Raw genomic sequence first — 7,500 nt, 5'->3', positions numbered from 1 at the left:
CCACATCATATCATCATCATCATCATCATTATTATCATTCGCTATTGTCAAAATGCTGTACACATTACATCACCTACAAGTGTATGTGTGTGTGTGTGTGTGTGAGAGAGAGACAGAGAGACAGAGACAGAGAGAGAGAGAGAGAAAGAGAGATGTGTTTGTATTTGTCCAGCTTGCTTCTCATGTCACTCCACACCTATAATTAGAGATTTAATTATATCATTCTCCCCCCCCCCATACACACACAACACCCATCCAACATCGACCTCCACCAAGGACGAGATTTCCAAAGGGTAGCCAGAACTGCTAGAAATAGCAGCCAAATCTCCCTTAAATCACACCCTACGCTTAGTATGTATATATGTATGTATGAGCCAATAAGGAGACCACATGGCTAACCTCCTAGAATATCTAAATTCCCCTCAAATCACACCCTACTCTCTTATGTATATATGTGTGTATGAGCCAATGAACGAGACCTCTACATGGTAGCTAAAACAGGCAGAAATAGCAGCTAAATTCCCCTCAAATCACACTCTACTCTCTTAAGTATGTATGAGCCAATGAGGGAGACCTCTACATGGTAGCTAAAACAGGCAGAAATAGCAGCTAAATTCCCCTCAAATCACACCCTACTGTCTTATGTATATATGTATGTATGAGCCAATGAATGAGACCTCTACATGGTAGCTAGACCTCCTACAAATAGCAGCTAAATTCCCCTCAAATCACACCCTACTGTCTTATGTATATATGTATGTATGAGCCAATGAAGGAGACCTCTACATGGTAGCCAGAACTGGTAGGAATAGCAACCAAATTGCCCTCAAATCACACTCTATTGTCTTATGTATGTATATATGAGCCAATGAGTGAGATTTCTACACCTGTTAGAAATAGCAGCTAAATCTTCCTCAAAGTGTATTCTGCTGTCTGTCTATCTATATATATATAGACAGCAGGATACATATATACATATGTGGAGGCGCACCGGCCCAGTGGTTGGGGCAGCAACTTGCGGTAGTAGGATCGCGGTTTCGATTCCCAGACCGGGTGCTGCGAGTGTTTATTGAGCGAAAACACCTAAAAGCTCCACGAGGACCCAGTAAGGAGTTGGTGGCGATCCCTACTGTACTCTTTCGCCACTTCACTCTGTACCACCACCACCACCACCGCTGCCTTCCCCACGCCCCCCCGCCATCGCTGCAAACCAGACCCACAACACCCTACCCCCTAACCTCAGCCACAAACTGGGCCTTAACAATCACATAACCACCACTACCCAATCTACCTTACTACATCTCCTCCTCAGGTGTAAACCCTCTTTTATATTGAGCCCTATCCCTTTCCGCTTTCCCCTATTTTCGTGACCTGGTCATCCAGGTAACTCGATACACCTGTAATTACCTCTATCTAATAATAATCCTCCTTTTACACCTGTAGCAGCTGACGAGTATCATTCTACTACACCAGTCATTCAGGATGATACTTACCTGTACCTCCAGATTAATCTACACAGGTGACTAAACTGTAACCTACTCTGCTAGATATTTTAAGCATTTCAGCCGTGATCCCTGATGAGGAAGGGGTTTTCCCTGCCTTCATATCCTTAACTAACTCCCTTATCTATCTATCTATCTATCATACTACTGTCGACAAGAATGGCTGGTTACTCAGTCAGGTTCACATTAACAAGACTATCATCATCATCATCATTTAACGTCCATTTTCTGCGCTGTCATGGGTTGGACAGTTTGACCAAAAACTGGTAAGCTTGGGCGCTGCACCAAGTTCCAATCTGATTTGGGGACAAACAAGGACAGACATAGGCATTAAGTCGCTTACATTGACCCCAGTGCGCAACTGGTACTTAATTTATTGACCCCGAGAGGATCAAAGGCAAAGTCGACCTCGGCGGAATTTGAACTCAGAACGTAACGGCAGACGAAATACCGCTAAGCATTTCACCCGGTGTGCTAACGTTTCTGCCAGCTCGCCGCCTTCGCTAAACAGCCTTTCATAGCAGCACTTCCATCCATGCCTCAACCGCGAATGCAATTTCACGAGGCTTCTCTTTCTCCCGTGTACTTTACCTGCACTAAACAGCCTTTCATAGCAGCACTTCCATCCATGCCTCAACCACGAATGCCATTTCACGAGGCTTCTCTTTCTCCCGTGTACTTTACCTGCACTAAACAGCCTTTCATAGCAGCACTTCCATCCATGCCTCAACCACGAATGCCATTTCACGAGGCTTCTCTTTCTCCCGTGTACTTTACCTGCACTAAACAGCCTTTCATAGCAGCACTTCCATGCCTCCTTAATTTCAGAACCACTCAGTGCAAAGGCACATATTTCGAACTGATAGCATCTTGAGTCTTCCCAACACACTCTCTTGCAAACCAGAACACCTCAAGAATCTGATCCTAGCGCTGTAGAACATTGGCAAACATCTCTCTTTCAGCTTCTTCCTTTACTAAGTAAACTTGGTACCTAGCTTCCCTTCCTGCTACTTGACATAATTTTCTGCCATCCACATTCTTCCTTCATGTATCATATATGTATCATCATGTATATATGTGTATATATATATATATATATATTACTCTTTTACTTGTTGCAGTCATTTGACTGCGGCCATGCTGGAGCACCGCCTTTTAGTCGAGCAACTCAACCCCGGGACTTATTCTTTTGTAAGCCCAGTACTTATTCTATCGGTCTCTTTTGACGAACCGCTAAGTAACGGGGGGAACATAAACACACCAAGCATTGGTGTCAAGCCAATGTGCTAGGGGACAAACACAGACACACACCCACACTTACAACTATTTATATATACATATATATGACAGGCTTTTCGTTCCGTTTTATTCTATCAAATCCACTTTCGTGGTGTCCGGGCTATAGCAGAAGACACTTGCCAAGTGTGCCACGCAGTGGGACTGAAACCCGGACCCATGTGGTTGGTTAGCAAGCTACTTACCCCACAGCCACTCCTGCACCTATATATATATATATATATATATATATAAAATCAAAATAAGCAACAAGAATATCTTCGGTAATTTGGTACGATCATTTCACGCTACATCATTTTACTAAATATTCTAAGTATTACAACAGTTTTAAAATGTTGAGCAATCATCAGCCATTTATAGAGGTTTTCCATTAATACATAATTTTCATATTAATACTTGCTTATTTTGATTATAATCACCCCATGGATTTATATGGATAACACCATACAAAATTCTGGTGCCTCTGACTTAAGTACCATATTCATTTGAATCTAAATTTTGCTGAACTTATATATATATATCACGTGATCACGTGATCGACCAGACCATCAGATGTTGTTACACATCGCTGGTCACGATGCGTTCGCATTGTTTTAGCCTTCGAACGACGCCACCCTGCTGGCTAAGCGAGCAGGCCAACAGAAGAAAGAGTGAGAGAAAGTGTGGTGAAAGAGTACAGCAAGGGTCACCCCCCCCCCCTGACGGAGCCTCATGGAGCTTTTAAGTGTTTTCGCTCAATAAACACACACAACGCCCGGTCTGGGAATCGAAACCGCGATCCTACGACTGCAAGTCCGCTGCCTTAACCACTAGGCCATTGCGCCTATATATATATATACACACACACAACGTGTTTCTTTCAGTTTCTCTCTACCAAATCCACTCACAAGGCTTTGGTAGGCCCGAGGGTATAGCAGAAGACATCTACACTTGGTGCCACAGATTGAGACTGAACCTAGAACCATGTGGCTGGTAAGCAAGCTACTTACCACACAGCCACACCTGCACATATATATATAATAATAATAAAACATTGTGTACAGTGCTCAGGTGTGCCCACAACTCATCTAAAGTGTATGTATAGTAGATAGGGTAATGTACAAGGGTCAGGAAAAGAACAGTGCATGAGTCATGACATACACATATGTGTATGAGTATGGAAAGGGGACAATCAGGTGTAGTTTCGGCGGATTTCGGAAAGCATGAGGGCCTTAACCCTTTAGCATTCAGATTAATCTGTCAAATGTAAAGCCTGTTTAATTACATTGTTTTAAATTAATTGTACAGCATCTTGTAACTCTGAGATTTTGATGAGGTCCCTGTTTATTTTTAGAATGACTTTGTAGGGTAGGTGTGAGAGGTTAGAGCTGGCTGGTTTGAGCATAAAACAGGGAGACAATTTTGGCCTGATATGGGTGGTTTAAACACTAAAGGGTTAAAGGATGCAGTGTCATGGCAGTCAACAACTGACGCAGGCAGTTTGTTCCATGCTTCAGCAACTCTGAGCGTGAAAAAATGTTTCCGAAAGTCATGGGAGCTGTGTTCTTTTCCGACTTTGTAGGCATGTCCATGTGTGTTAGACACATGGAGATCAAAAAGGTGTTCAGTGTTGTTGTTGTTGGTGAGGTGGTTGATAACTTTGTGGGTGTTTACCAAGTCCGTTGCCAGACGCCGGAGCTTCGGTGAATCCCATGCCCAGGGAAACAAGGCGCTCAGAGTATGGTAGGTGTCTGATGGAGGGTATGCGTTTGGTTGATAAAAGCATCCAATACTCTCTGTAAAGTGGTTGGCAACTCTGAGCGTGAAAAAATGTTTCCGAAAGTCATGGAAGGAGCTGTGTTGTTTTCCGACTTTGTAGGCATGTCCACGTGTGTTAGACACATGGAGATCAAAAAGGTGTTCAGTGTTGTTGTTGGTGAGGTGGTTGATAACTTTGTGGTTGTTTACCAAGTCCGTCGCCAGACGCCGGAGCTTCAGTGAATCCATGCCCAGAGAAACAAGGCGCTCAGAGTATGGTAGGTGTCTGATGGAGGGTATGCGTTTGGTTGATAAAAGCATCCAATACTCTCTGTAAAGTGGTTGGCAACTCTGAGCGTGAAAAAATGTTTCCGAAAGTCATGGAAGGATCTGTGCTGTTTTCTGACTTGTAGGCATGTCCACGTGTGTTGGACACATGGAGATCAAAAAGGTGTTCAGTGTTGTTGTTGTTGTGAGGTGGTTGATAACTTGTGGGTGTTTACCAGTCCTCGCCAGACGCCGGAGCTTCAGTGAATCCCATGCCCAGGGAAACAGGCACTCAGAATATGGTAGGTGTCTGATGGAGGGTATGCGTTTGGTTGCACGTCTCTGAACAGATTCCAGGGGGTCAATGTTCTGAGCAAGATAGGGGCTCCAAACTGGTGATGCGAATTCCAAGTGTGGTCGTACAATAGCTGTATACAGCTTTAAGTAGATGGCCATAAATATACACAATGGATTTCTTTTAATTCTGTCAGTAAAGCCCGCTTACAATGCTTCGGTTGCATATGAAAGCCCGCATGTGCGCATTTGTGTACGTTGCAAAGTGGTGCATTGTCAATAAGGTCACATGTCACGCGATACACCATATCACGCCATTATTAATATTATCGTTATCATTAGTCCTAATTAGAAGGTGCGAAGCAGACAGGTACACAACCTATCTTCTAGTGTTGCTGCCGCTACCTGGCTGAGTGTGTCCTCTTTCACTCTCTCTCTCTCTCTCTCTCTCTTTCACTCTCTTTCTCTCTCTCTCTCTTTCACTCTCTTTCTCTCTCTCTCTTTCACTCTCTTTCTCTCTCTCTTTCACTCTCTTTCTCTCTCTCTCTTTCACACTCTCTCTCTCTCTTTCACTCTCTTTCTCTCTCTCTCTCTTTCACTATCTTTCACTCTCTCTCTCTTTCACTCTCTTTCTCTCTCTCTCACACACACACACAGACACACCTTCTCTCTTTGCCTCGTTCCTTCATTCTCACTTTCTTTTTCTCTCCACAGTGAGTCCCCGCCCTCACACACATGACTCCAAACCTTTCCAAGAGCCCCACTCTACCCTCGTCAGAAACCTTCTGTCTCAGCTGTACATGCATGACAGACCCTAACAAGAGTGAATCCCCTACATTCTCTGCTTGACTTAACACAATCTCCCCACGAAAATAATTAGAGCACTTTAGACAATGTAGTCCTTGATACACTATGCCTGAATAAAAGACAGGATGGTCACAGCTGGAACATCTTTGATCATAGGTGTGTCTGGATCAGGACTGACCTGGGGCTAAACAACAAGGAAGGACACATTAGATAATGTAGTCCTAGATACACTAACCCTGAATCAAAGATGGGATGGTCACAGCTGGAACATCTTTGATCATAGGTCTGTCTGGATCAGGAGAGACCTGGGGCTAAACAACAAGGAAGGACACATTAGATAATGTAGTCCTAGATACACTATGCCTGAATAAAAGACAGGATGGTCACAGCTGGAGCATCTTTGGTCATAGGTCTGTCTGGATCAGGATTGACCTGGGGCTAAACAACTGAAACAAGGAAGGACACATTGGAATATGTAGTCCTAGGTGCACTATGTCTGAATCAAAGACAGGATGGTCACAACTGGAATGTCTTTGGTTCTTTTGTCTCCCTATCATAATAAAAACTGCTTCTAATTAAAACGCAGGCCAATAATTTCGAGGGAAGCTCAGAGTTACTTGACTGCATCAGTCCCAGCATTTAATAGGGGGCACAAGTCGACCTCAGCAGAATTTGAACCCTGCATGTAAAGCTCAAATGAATGCTTCGAAGTAATGATTCTGCCAGCTCACCGCTTTAATAACAGCAATTTCGGCACAAGGCCAGCAATTTTGAGAAACACAGCTAGTTGATTACATGGAACCCCAGTATACAACTGGTACTTAATTTATCGACCCCGATAGGATGAAAGGTAAAGTCGACCTCAACGGAATTTGAACTCAGAACGTAGCAGCAGATGAAATACCTATTTCTTTACTACCCACAAGGGGCTAAACACAGAGAGGACAAACAAGGACAGACAAACAGATTAAGTCTATTACATCGAACCCCAGTGCGTAACTGGTACTTATTTAATCGACCCCGAAAGGATGAAAGGCAAAGCATGCTAACGTTTCTGCCAGCATGCTGCCTTAAACACATATATACATATACACACATATAATATACACACACATACATATATATTACAATGCTAAAAAGTATTTGTTGCAAAAATGGATAAACAAACGTCAAACCTATGACCATTGAACAAAATACAATCGTTTTTATTTTTGTGGGTTTTGTTGTGGTTTTGTTCTTAGCTTTGTGGTTTTGTTCTTTCCTCAAAGACTCTAAGTGTCTTCTTCCTGTTCCATTCTGAGTTTTCTTGACATAATTGCCATTTAATACCTCAATAATATTAGTTTTTCCAAAATAAAGGGTAGCTTAGATTATATATTCATACAAGCTCACACACGCACGCATGTATGTATGTATGTATGTATATGTGTGTGTATGTATAACCCATGCTAGCATGGAGAACGGACGTTAAACGATGATGATGATGATATATATATATATATATATATATGTATGTATATATATATATATAAGTAAATATATATATATGTATGTATATATATATATATATATATATATATATATATATATTATATAT

Source organism: Octopus sinensis, linkage group LG29 (genome assembly GCF_006345805.1).
Source record: "Octopus sinensis linkage group LG29, ASM634580v1, whole genome shotgun sequence".
In the NCBI taxonomy this organism is placed as follows: Eukaryota; Metazoa; Mollusca; class Cephalopoda; order Octopoda; family Octopodidae; genus Octopus; species Octopus sinensis.
This window is presented reverse-complemented; position numbering follows the sequence as displayed.